The sequence below is a fragment of the Musca domestica genome, unplaced genomic scaffold (assembly GCF_030504385.1).
Source record: "Musca domestica strain aabys unplaced genomic scaffold, Musca_domestica.polishedcontigs.V.1.1 143, whole genome shotgun sequence".
Taxonomy (NCBI): domain Eukaryota; kingdom Metazoa; phylum Arthropoda; class Insecta; order Diptera; family Muscidae; genus Musca; species Musca domestica.
This window is the reverse complement of record NW_026712197.1, coordinates 91,156-105,347: the sequence shown is the minus strand read 5'-3', so window position 1 is coordinate 105,347 and position 14,192 is coordinate 91,156. Positions and strand designations below refer to the sequence as shown.

General features: G+C 33.2%; 1 protein-coding gene across 1 annotated transcript in view; it reads left to right on the top strand.

Annotated features, from left to right (window-relative positions):
- The window catches only part of LOC101892058 (transcription factor kayak), a 297,264-nt gene that overhangs the window by 262,129 nt on the left and 20,943 nt on the right, over positions 1 to 14,192 (top strand). The window lies entirely within an intron of this gene.

The following is a 14,192-nucleotide window of genomic DNA, read 5'->3' as shown; positions in this document are numbered from 1 at the left end:
ATTTGAAAAAATTGCCACAAAAAAGAAAGTTGGACCAAATCGTGAGCTCCCTTCTTGAGTTATCCTAGCAGTCAATTATAAAAGCAAAGTAAGACATGGTAAAACATCAGGCAAACAAATTTCAAAATCTTTTTAAGAAATGCAAGCATTTAGTAAAATTTAAGAGCTTTTGACTATAGCTCTGATGGTCCAACGGAATTCGGCGACTACTGTGACGATATTTGAAAATATTTTTGAAAATTAAAAAATATTTTAAACAGTTTTGACCAAATCAATATTAATACCCTCAGTCATATGGCTACAGAGAGAGAGTGCCTCATTGAAATAACGGCTCTAGACCCTAGGTCCCTTTGGACCAAATTCGTTTCAGGGCATTTGTAGCCAATCTAAAGATGCCCGTCCATCCATCTGTCTTGTTGGCTGTTGTGCACGATAAATCAAGAAGGGAGTATCCGATTCGAACCAAACTTGGTATATCGTAATGTTATTGTTAAACTTAGATCGAGTTTGCAGATGGGCTTTGTTGGGTGCGAAAATGGGCAATTTCGGCCAACTTCATCTAACACTTCTCCCACAAAACTCAAAATTTGGAATAATTATACCCTTATTAAATTAGAATTAAGAATCCGATTGTCTTCAAATTTCTCACATTCCAATATTTATATGAACACAAGATCCAGTGCGAAGGTTGGATACATTGATCCACCCCAAATGTGAAATAAAAGTCCGATTGTCTTCGAAGTTCGCCAATTTCAATATTTCTATCAACACAAGATCTGGCGTGCAGATGGAATATGTCTTGCAAACTCCTTCTGGTACATCCCCCCACAAAGGGTCAAAATTTTGATTAATTATATCTCTCATAAAATGCGAAAAAGGCACCCAATCCTTTTCGAACTTGTCAAATCCTAATATTTTTATTAGAGCTCGGTCAGTTGCGAAAAGGAAAAGCATGGGCCACTTTATCAAGTACCTCACCCACAAAGGGTTAAATAATTATAACTTCTATATCAACACAAGATCTGATACGAAGGTGGAATAAGTTTGGACCACTCCTTCTGGTACCTCCCCCACAAAGGGTCAACATTTTGAGAGAGGTCAATATCAAATTTGAGAATTCCAGCCCTATACCTTCACCCAATACCCATTTAAGTACTCAATACCCATTTAAGTACCAGATACCATCAAAATATCAATTTTAAGAATTTGATATCTATTTCTTTACCCAATACTAAATTTAGTACCGCTTAGTACTCTTCATACAATTATAGTACACATTTCCAAAATCGCCTCCACGTACCAATTTTAGTTACCAACAGAGACCTAAATATTAAATTTCAGAATTTTAGCTCAACACCCTTCACCGAATACGAAATTTAGTAACATTTGTCAATTTTCGTATAAATTACCAAACATTAGTCATCTAATTTCCAATTTTTAGAATTTTATCTCTATCCCTTCACCCAATACCAAACGTGTACCCTTAGTACATTTCATACAATTATAGCACACATTACGATACCACCTACACATTACGAGACCCTAATACCAAAATTTCAGATTTCAAGCACTGTCTGTTCACCAACTGTCAAATTGTACCATTGTTGTACTAATTAGTGCTATAGTACACATTTTCAAAACCACCTCCATATCTCAATTCCAGATACCGACAGTGACATTCATACCAAATTTCAGGATTTTAGCTCTATCCCTTCATCCAGTACCAAATTTAGAACTTGTCGTACAAATATATGACTCATTTTTAAATTTCAACCTCAGACACCAACAGTGACATCTACTTCAAATTTGAGGATTTCAGCTCTATTCCTTCACCCAATACCACATTTAGTAATTTTTGTACAATTATAGTAGGCAAAAACCAAAACAGTCTCCATATCTCAACCTCAGATATCAACAGAAAACCTAATCTCAAATTTTAGGGTTTCAGCTCTATCCTTTAACTCAATACCAAATTTAGTACCACTTAATTATTTGTAAACTACTATAATACATATTTCCGAAACCACCTCCATATGTCCAGACTACACATGAACAGCGACCAATTTTCAAATTTCAAGCACTATCTGTTCACCCAATATCAAATTGTACCAAAATAAATTAGTACTTTTCGTGAACTTGTACCAGACATTTCCAAACCAACTTCTTTATAACAAACCTACCACCAACAAAGACCACAATATAAAATTTCACAATTCCAACTTCATCGGTTCACCCTAAACTAAACTATTCCAAATTTATTACCATTAAGCACAGTTCGCACACAAAGTGCACATTTCCAAAATCACCTTCATATATATAAAACTTATTTTCCAATCTCGATTCTCTACCCAAATTTTAAGTTTTTAGATTTATCCGTTCACGTAATACCAAATGGTACCATTTTGGATGTTTAGTACCATTAGAACTCTTCGTAAGCTTAAAGTTCGAATTTCCAAAAACACTTTGGTACATCTATCCTGCTCTACATCAGTGACTCTCATTCCAAATTTCAGAATTCTAGTTCATTCCGCTTACCCAATACAAAGTATTCAATTTTTAGTACTTTTCGTACAATTTCAGTACGAATTTCCAAAATCACAGCCTTATTATATAGGATTTTTATTCTTGGTACTTAATTACTTCCTATCAATTATATATCAATTATATATCCGAATTATATCCTATCAAGACTTCAATCATATCGTCTGAGCGTTGATTCTAGGTCAGTCAGTCAGTTATTTCACTACTTTTTTATGTATACAGGGTGAGATGAAAAAACTGCAACCAAATTCAGACTGCTGTCATTTCCACTCATCTGACAGCTGTTAAAATTATTCCAGTGACAGCTCATTATATTGTTTACAAGCGTACAAAAGCATTGGTTGGCCACCAGAACTCATGCGCCGAGCATGGTGATGGTGTGGGCCGCCATAACAGCCGATGGCCGTTCTCCGCTCGTATTAATCGACCGTGGCATCAGAATAAATGCCGAATATCGCGAAAATATTTTGAAGGGTACATTAAAGCCTTGGGCAAGCAAAAATTTTGATCGCAGACCTTTGACATTCCAACAGGACTCAGCACCCCAGAATGGTTACAAAATGAAGTTTCTCGCTTCATTTCCAGCGCACAATGGCCACCAAAATCTCCGGATACCAATCCGTTAGACTATTGCGTCTGGGGTATTTTGAAAAGCAAGGTTGGCACTAAAAAATACCAAAGTGTCGATCACTTTGAGCAAACGCTTCGCCGGGAATGAGCCAAAATACCGCAGAGCAACATTCGGGCAGCGTGTGACGGTTTTATTGTCCGTTTGAAGCCTTGGGCATGCAAACATTTTGGCCGCAGACCTTGGACATTCCAACAGGACTCAGCACCATCGCACTCAGCAATCACCACCCAAGAATGGTTACAAAATGAGGTTCCTCGCTCCATTTCCAGCGCACAATGGCCACCAAAATCTCCGGATACCAATCCGTTGGACTATTGTGTCTGGAGTATTTTGGAAAGCAAGGTTGGCACTAAAAAATACCAAAGTGTCGATCACTTTAAGTAAACGCTTCGCCGGGAATGAGCCAAAATACCGCAGAGCAACATTCGGGCAGCGTGTGACGGTTTCATTGGCCGTTTGAAAGCCATAATTCGTGCCAAAGGTGACCAATTCGAACAAATCTAAACTTATTCTAAAATTTGATGCCATTTCCGACATTTTTTGCTTTCATTCAATAAGATTTAAAAAAAAAAAACAAGTTAAAAAGCAGTAAGTTCGGCCGGGCAATTTTAAAAAATATAATCCATAAAAAATTCGGTTAAATTTTAAAAATACCGAATATTGCCGTTATATTGGGGTCCATACAACGTGGACCTACATAGGCATTTTTTGCCATGAGCCATTACCATATTCAAATTCGAAACCTGAAATAAACGGTGAATAATGTGGCTAAAATCATCAAAATATCGTATATAGGGAGGTACCATTATATCGGAGCTGTGCGAAGACCTGAACCAGCATAGACAATTTTCTGTCACAGGCTATAGCATCCATTACTAACGTCAAATACGATATCTCAAACAATTTCAGTGGGTATTGTACCTTAACTCGTCAAAATACCGAATATAGGGAGTTACTGATATATGGGGGCTATACGAAGACCTGGACCTGCATATACATTTTTCTGTCACAGACTGTAGTTCCCATTACGAACTCTAAATACGTAATTTGAAACACATCCGGTGAATAATGCGCTAAAATCATCAAAATGCCGAATTTTGGGCGGTACCATTATATGGGGGCTATACGAAGACCTGCACCTGCATAGACATTTTTCTGTCACAGACTGTAGTTCCCATTACGAACTCTAAATACGTAATTTGAAACAATTCCGGTGAATAATGGCGTTAAAATCATCAAAATACCGAATTTTGGGAGGTGCCGTTGTATGGGAGCTATACGAAGACGTGGACCTGCACAGACAATTTTCTGTCATAGGCTGTAGTATTCATTACGAATCTAAAACACCAAATTTGAAATAATTTCGGTGAATAATGTCGCTAAAATCTTCAAAATACCGAATATAGAGAGATACCGTTATATGGGGGCTATACGAAGACGTAGACCTGCCCACATAATTTTCTGTCGTAGGCTGTAGTATCCATTTCGAACTTCAAATACCAAAGTTGAAACAATTCCGGTGAATTATGTCATCATCAAAATACCGAATATCGGGAGGTACCGTTATATGAGGGCTATATGATAACTTGGACCTACATGGCCCATTTACGAACTTAACCTGCCTACTGGCAAAATATACATGTCTGCAAAAATTTAGCCTTCTATCTCAATTTGTTCGAAAGATAGCGTGATTACAACAGACAGACAGACAGACAGATAGACAGACAGACGGACATGGCTAAATCGACTTAGAATTTTACTCTGATCAAGAATATATATACTTTGTTGGGTCTGACATGAGTATTTCGAGGAGTTACAAACGGAATGACAAAGTTAATATACCCTCCAAGTATGTTGGAGGGTATAAAAATGTAAAAATTATGGATTTTTGCTTGGTTGCAGTTTTTTTATCTCACCCTGTAATCAACTAAGGAAAATATATATTTTTTAAATATCTACCTAATTATTTAAAGTTCAAAGTAGTTTTTCAAACACGGTTCACCCAAATGTCAATATGACCTAATTTTTTAATAAATAATATTTCCATTTAAACAGTGTCATTCTAATGAGCACATCACCATAATTACGTGGACGTAAATGCTGCTAACAGTGCATTCTTGAGTTCTCATATAAAACCATCATGCGATACCCCATTTTTGCCAAAGTCATAAAATGTCAAAAAATAAAAAAAAATAAAACAATGAAGCCAACATTTGTTTAATCGACCCACTGTTCTTTGACGAGCAGTACACATTTTTAGCAAAAGAAGTAAAAGAAAACATATCTGAGCAATTATGACAGGAATGGAGTCAACAGCAAACTGAAGAGGAATACAATCTCTGAGTGACGATGTGACATTTATGTATTTTAATGAATGCCGAAAAAGCAAAACATTCAAAAAAGAAAAACATGGAAACGCAAATAAAAGGAAAAGGCATTAAAACTAAATTTCATACAAATATGTGTTTGTATTTGGATTTCAAAACACCCAAACTCTCTCTCTCTGTCTCTCTCCAACTCTCATTGAATCTACAAGAATTTCACAAAAAGAGAAAACAACATTTACGAAAAACAAAATCACATTTCTAAAATACTGGACTAATGATGCATCCAAAATGGAATGTCCCACTCAGAGAACCGAAAACGTTTTAATGATGACATCAAACGTCAAAAGACATTAAAAAATGATTTTGTGACATACGTACGTACGTACGAAGCGAGTGAAAAGAATTTGAAAAATCTTTTCATGATTGACATAATAAAAATTTGTGAAATGTTTTCGCTTTCAGTTTTATTGTTTAGCTGTTGTTGTTCGTTTGTTTGCATTTTTTTCTGTTGGTTTATTTGTCTTAATTAATTTGAATTTATTTTGAGATTGTGGTCATTAAAATTACGACTTCTGAGCAAAGCCAAGAGCAAAACAAAAACGAAAACACGTAAATTTACTTAATAGCCATTAACAAATTAAGGGGACATAAATTTTAAAAATATTATATGTCTATTAAACAACAATGTCATTTGGGATTTTTCATCTTGATAGGCAACTTTTTATTTGTTAAAAGCAATAATTAACTGGCAGTTATACCCTAGATTATAGGTCAAAATACTGAGGGAAATTTTTTCTAAACATCACAATATTATAACCTAATAGACTTCATCATATATTCTTGATAAATATAGGATCAAAGTTCTGATAAAATTTCCAAAAATAAAAAAGTAAACTGTTCACAATTATAGCACTTATAGTCTTAAAGAAAGTTGTGAAAAATGCACGAATTTTCCTCTAATAGTCCTTGAAAAAATATTCCCTCAATACTCTTATAAATCCTTATGAATTCCGCGGTTCCTAGAAAATAACACTGTGTGACAAATTTCAATTGTTTCAATAAATACGGAGAAAATCCAGTAGATTATGAAAGTGGAAAGAAGACATGTACCTATATTGACGTTTTAAAAATATACATCGCAAAGCAACCAAAATAAAGATGTCAAGTGTCTCCTTTTTATACCCTCCACCATACTATGGAGGGTATATTAATTTTGTCATTCCGTTTGTAACTCCTCGAAATACTCATGTCAGACCCAACAAAGTATATATATTCTTGATCAGCGTAAAATTCTAAGACGATTTAGCCATGTCCGTCTGTCTGTGTGTCTGTCTGTCTGTCTGTTGTAATCACGCTATCTTTCGAACAAATTGAGATGGCTAAAATTTTGCACACATGTGCCAGTATTTTGCCAGTAGGTTAAGTTCGTAAATGGGCCATGTCGGTCCAAGTTATCATATACCCCCATATAACGGTACCTCCCGACATTCGGTATTTTGATGATTTTAGCGACATTATTCACCGGAATTGTTTCAAATTTGGCATTTGAAGTTCATAATGGATACTACAGCCTAAGATAGAAAATTATCTGTGCAGGTCCACATCTTCGTGTAGCCCCCATATAACGGTACCCCCGATATTCGGCATTTTGATGATTTTAGCGACATTATTTAGCGGAATCGTTCCAAATTTGGTATTTGAAGTTCGTAATAGATACTGCAACATGAAACAGAAAACGGGCCATGTAGGTCAACGTCTTCATATAGCCCCCATATACCGTACCTCCCGATATTCGGTATTTTGATGATTTTAGCGACATTATGCCAGAAAATTGTCTGTGCAGGTCCACGTCTTCGTATAGCCCCCATATAACGGTACCCACCATATTCGGTATTTTGATGATTTTAGCTACATTATAAATAGATTTTTCTTCAATTTTCGCATTTAAATATTGTAATAACTTATGACAAAAGTTGCCTATGCAGGCCCACGTCGTCGTATAAGCATTCGGTATTTTTAAAATTTTAACAGAATTTTTAACGGATTTAATTTTTGGAAATTGCCAAATTTGTACCAAATGGTGGAGGGTATTAAAAGTTCGGCCCGGCCGAACTTACAGCTTTTTTACTTGTTATGGTATATATTAAGTATACAGATTTCTTTTGTTCAGAACCTCACAGTGAAATTTGATCTAGAATAATTCTTACTTTGATGCTTTTCCCAAAAAATGTAGTATAGAGGGATATTTTTAACTCGGATTGGATATGTGTTGACTTAACAGCACAAAAAAGCAAAGACAAAATTTTAATTTTTATTACATACATTTTAAATGTAATTTTTATTAAAACTATTGAAACTAGATGTATGTAGATATTTCTTCTTTGGACACTTTTCACCTAAAATGAAATTTTATGTTACTTTCGGGCGTCAATTCGGCGTCAAAAAAGTCCGAGGAAAAATTTATGAAAAACAAAATTATGAAATATTTTCGGATTTTTTGTGGAACATTGATGCAAATATTTTTTGGATATACAGAGGATATTGGGATTTCTTTTCTGTGATATCTTATAGTAAAATTTAATAAATAACACTTTTGTCTTCAACGTCATCCTTCTAAAATTATTCTTTTTTGGAGTTTTTTGCACAAAATCACATAAAATACGGCTTTAACCCGAAATGTCTCGTTAATATACATGAATTCCTGGCAGTTAGGTAATATTTGGATTCTTGATGTCTTCTAGAATCTAGAGTAGAATTTTATGACAAATAATTGTTTGATATATTTTGACTTGCTACGTTGACGTTTAAAGGGTGTATTTAGCCATATTTTAAAAAAGTTCACTCGTTCGAGGGTTGACATTTTTGATCAAAATATTTTTTGTATTTCTATCTGCAATATTGCCGAAGATACTGTATACCTAAAATTCTCAGATTTCGAGGGAACTTAAATGGAATTTTTCCAAAAGTTTAGAAGTTTGCCCCCTATATTTTGATTACTTTTCGATGCAAATTTTCAAAATGTCGATACACGTGTCCTCCTTTTTAGCACTACTTTGATAATCTGTTTGTTTTCCCCGTAATTATTTTTCTGGGTTGCACAGATTTCCGTCGATAAAAACCGCATAGCCCATCCAGACAATTTGACTAAGTAAAGAAAAAAGGCTTCAGGACTAGGACTCACATTTCCTAAAAACTATGTTAGAAATAAACAATTATAGCCTTATACTGGTTTGAAAAACAAATCTTCAAAAACCTACAATTATCGGACTTTTAGTCCATGAACAAATATTCTTATATAACTCTTAAATCCTTGAAGAAATATTCATAAACGAGTCACGATTTAAATATTCTTAAAAATCCATGATCATAGCGTTTTAGTCCTTAAAAAAAAAAAACTTCTTAAAAATCGACGATTGTGGTTGGAAAAATATTATTAAAAAATCCAAGATTGTGGCTCTGTTGGTCACTGAAAATATTGTTTAAAAAAAACATACGAATATAGCTCTTTAAGAGGTTGGAATATATTATTGAAAATTCCACGATAATGTCACCTATAATTCTTGAAACAAAAAATTCTTATAAAAATCGATTATGATTCTTATCTCTTCCTTATATCCTTGAAAAAATATTCTTCAGAAATTCACGATTATGTCCTTAAAACAAGTTTTTACAAAAAATTTCCGACTATGGCTCTTATAGTACTTAAAAATTATTCTTGAAAATTAAGGATTATAACTCCCATAGTCTTTGAAAAAAAATATTTTTCAGACATCTAGGAGTATGACTTTAATAGTCATTAAAAAATATTCTCCCTTCACAAAAATTCATAAAAAAATCCACGATTATGTCTTCTATAGTTCTTCAAGAAATTTTTTCAAAAATACATGTTTTTTGCTATTAAAATCCTTGAAAAAATATTCTTAAAAAATCCACAATATTATTCCTTAATATTTTTCCGTAATTATAAATTGCTCTTAATGTCCTTTAAAAAAAAGACCAAGATCTTGAAAAATCAAGAATTACTACTTTGTAGTCCTGAAAAAGGCCTTCAAAAATCCACAATTATCACAATTATAGTCCTTGAACAAAAAAAAAATCCACGGATATGATGCTTTTAATCCTTAAAAAGATATTCATAAAAAATCACGATTAAAATATTCTTCCACAATCAATAATCATGGCCTTTTAGTCCTTGAATAAATTATTCTTAAAAAATCCATGGTTATGGCTCTTTTAGTTCTTGAAAAATTATTTCAAAAAAAAAAACAATTTTGGCTCCTATAGTCCTTAACACAATATTCTTCGAATATCTACAATTATCAAAATATTCTCCCTTCAAAAAAATTCTTAAAAGAATCCACGATTATGTATATTCTTAAAAATATACAATTTTGGTTTTAAAAATCCTTAAAAAATATTATTAAAAAATCCACAATGTTAGCCCTTAAAAATTTTTTCCGTGATTTTGCTCTTATTGACTTTTGAAAAATGTTCTTCTAAAATCAACGATTATAACTTTATTGTCCTTGAAAAATTATTCTTAAAAAAATTGGGACTGTGAGTGGTACAGTTCTTGAAGAAATTTTCTTAAATTTTTAGATTAGAGCCTTTATTGTCCTTGAAAAAAATAATATTAAAAAACGACAATTATTGCTCTCATAGTCCTTAAAAAAACAATTCTTTAAATATCCTTAATTATTGTACTTTTAGTCCATTAAAAATATATTCTTTAAAAATACAAGGTTATGGACCTTCTAGAAAAAAATATTCTTAAAAATCCACGATTGTGGGTCTTTACACAATATTCTTCAATTATCGAAATATTCTCCCTTCAAGAAATATTTTTAAAAGTATACGATTTTGACTCTTAAAATTCTTGATTAAATATTAGTTAAATTTTTTAATCCTTAAAAAATTTTGTCCCGTCACTGTTGCTCTTATAGTTATTTAAAAAATGTTCTTCAAAATGGGCAATATTCTCCCTTCAAAAACATTCTTAAAAAAGTCCACGATTAAGGCTCCTATCGTCCTTCAATAAATAGTCTTAAAAATCCACGATTTTTATACCCTAAACCACAAGGTGGTCAGGGTATTATGCCTTTGTGCATTTGTTTGTAACAGGCAAAAGGAAACGAGATAGACCCATAGTTCCTTTTGATGATCTGCATAGAATCACATTCTGAGTCGATTTATGCATGTCCGTCCGTCCGTCCGTCTGTCTGTCCGTCCGTCTGTCTGTCCGTCCGTCTGTCCATGTATTTTTGTAAACAAAGTACAGGTCGCATTTATTGCCCGATCCAGATGAAATTTTGCACAGATCATTTGTTTGGCCCAAGGACGAACCCTATTGAAATTGGAGATAATCGGTCAAAATTCAGATATAGCTCCCATATATATCTTCGTCCGATTTGCCTTTTACTGTGCACCAAACGTGTAATATCAGCCCGAATTGAATGGAATTTTGCATATACACCCAAATTATGCCTGAAAAAATGTATGCAAAATTTGATCGAAATCGGTTCAGATATAGCTATAGCTCTCATATATATTGTTCATCCGATTTGTTATTTTTGTCCACCGCTGCCGTAATGTGCACTCTGTAAGAACAATATTTGGGGAAATATATCAAATACAGCTCAGAAATACATTTGCCAAATTTTATCGAGATCGGTTCAGATTTGGATAAAGCTCCCATATATAACTTCGTCCGATTTACCTTTTATTGTGCACCAAACGTCTAATATTTGTCCAAATGGGATGGAATTTGGCACTTACGACCGAATTGAGTCTAGAAGCTAGTATGTCAAATTTGGTGAAGATCGGTTCAGATATAGCTATAGCTTCCATATATATTATTCATCCGATTTGTTATATTTGTTACCCACAACCGTAATATGCACTCCGTAACAACGATATTCAGGGAAATGTATCAAATACAGCTCCGAAATATCTTTGCCAAATTTTATCGAGATCGGTTCAGATTTGGATATAGTTCCCATATATATTTTTATCCGATTTCAAATTAATTTCGCACCAAATGGGTAATACAATTCCGAATTTAGAGGATACAAATGCTTCGGCAATTTATTCCTTCGAACTTTAAATTATAATTATAATGATAGCGTGTATGATTGAATTCTATCATAAAAACTTTTAATTGTTATGTGGAGCTCTACTAAATTAGCAAAGTGGTGTAGAGTATCATAAAGTCGGCCCCGCCCGACTTTAAGACTTTCTTTACTGGTTTATCTTAAAATCATTGAAAAATATTCCTAAAAAAAATCCAATCCAAAAAAATGTTTCCGTGATTGTTCTTATTGTTCTTTAAAAAATGTTCAGACATCAACGATCCACCACTGTGACTAGTATAGTCCTTTGAAGAAATTTTATTAAAAGTGTAAGATTATGGCCCTCATAGTCCTTGAAAAATATTATTAAAAAATGAACAATTATTGCTCTTATAGTCAATATAAAAATCCACGGATATGGTTCTTGCAATCCTAAAATAAAATGAATAACATATTCTTAAAAATATTCCTCTTACAATCCTTGAACAAACATTTCCCACTCATTGTCCAAAAAAATATTGTTAAAAAAAACCACGACTGCAGCTCTTAAAGTCCATGAAAAAAATTGTAACGAATCCAAAATAAAAGGTCTATTGGTTCTCGCATAGAGTTTAACCCCAATGTTTCTTCTGTAAAAATTGTTTGTACAGGTTAATATTGATAGCCCCCCTTCTCTCATGTGAGCTCCAAAGTTTGGTGTATTTACCAAAATTGAATACCCATGTCGGTCTTTTTGATATCTTTCATTTAGTTGATGCATATCTTTTGACCATTTTCAACCATTCCAAATAATTCCTCAATTTTGGACAATTTCAATTGGCACGTGTGCCCAACACACGTTTACGTGATCTAATTGATTTAACTGTTTAATTTTTATTTGTTTTGGTATTTTTTTTATTTTAAAGTGAATAACACACTTAATGGACAGACTGTCTTCACGCTCGATGGGTGAAACGTTGGTGGCGCCTTGCGCCTTTTATGTGTTAATTAGCCGCGCACTTGAGAAACATTTCAATTTGCATTTCATTACTTCTTTTTGAATGGCTTTTAAGTGTGAAGTTTTTTTATTATTACTATTAGTGTATTTACAAAACAGGTAAAATGAAATATGGAAACAAGATGAACTGAAAGTTTTACAGAATACATTGTTGGCGGATGTAACACATGGAGATAATTGTATCATGATTGGTTTTAGATTGGTTTTGGGTGGCGCTTCCGCTAACTTTATTTTAAAATTATATATTTTCTCTGCATAAAGTCCATCTCACGTATCTGCATAATCTGTGACCAAAAGCATGTCATGGGTCGAAGGACTGTCGCAACTCCTATGTTTTCCACACAAAATTTACAAGAAATATCAGAATAGTAACCATTTCGGAAGGGACCCAGACCCTAGTGCTTCCCTGAATTGATATATCACAAGCAAGGAGATGAGGGCGGTAGGATTTCAGGAAGGCATTTGGAAACGATCGGTTTTACAATTGAACTACTTATACGTCCAGTGAAGAATTTTGTAGAAGAACGACACTTAATGTAGGTTTCTTCCCAACACATTTTCCTTCACATTACAGATACTTAATACATATCGTGAACATTCTATATCTCTTCTATATATAATTGGATCATTAGAGAATCCAAGCTTATAGTGGTTCTAAGTTTCAAAAAAATCTTTAAAAGCCCATTTTATAATCGTCTGTGAATTCTTTGGAAAATTATAAAATTCTATATATAACAATATTGTTCTATAGAAAGAAAATAAATTCTAAGTTAATCTTTATATAAATCCAATCTTCTAGAAATATTAAAAAATCTCTATAAAATCTTTAAAAATCAAATTCTAGTCCTTCTATGATCCTTGCAAAAATCCTTTTTGGATGTCTCCAAAATATCCAGGATTAAAGTCGTCTTAAAATATTTTTAGAAATTTGTTAAGATGTAAACAAAAAGTCCGCAAAAAAGGTACTCGACACATTTTAAAAATCGTTATCCAATCTCTTAAGACAACCACAGAAATAATAAAGAAATATTAGGGTTTTTGTCGTCCTTGAATCGTTTTAAAAATCAAGGTTTACAGATGCCCCTTTCTTTTAAAAATTCACATTTATAGTTACTCCTTGACACTTATAGAAACTTAAAAAGAGTCCATATTCTTGTATTCTCAAAGAAATCTTTAAAAAATACTCTCATATTGCTGTCTTTGGATCACTCCTTGAAATCTTTAAATATAGCTCTTAGATCCACTTAGGAATCGTTAAAAAGTCAAAGTTAATAAGTCTTTAAAAAATCCACCCTTTAAAAATGAGACTAAAAAAGCTGTAAATGCGGCCGGACCGAACTTTTAAAACCCTCCACCATTTGGTACAAATTTGGCAATTTCAAAAATAAATAAATAAATAAATAAAATCCGTTAAAAATTCTGTTAAAATCTTAAAAATACCGAATGCCTATACGACGACGTGGACCTGCATAGGCAACTTTTGTCATAAGTTATTACAATATTTAAATGCGAAACTTGAAGAAAAATCTGTTTATAACGTAGCTAAAATCATCAAAATACCGAATATAGGGGGTACCGTTATATGGGGGCTATACGAAGACGCGGACCTGCACAGACAATCCATTACG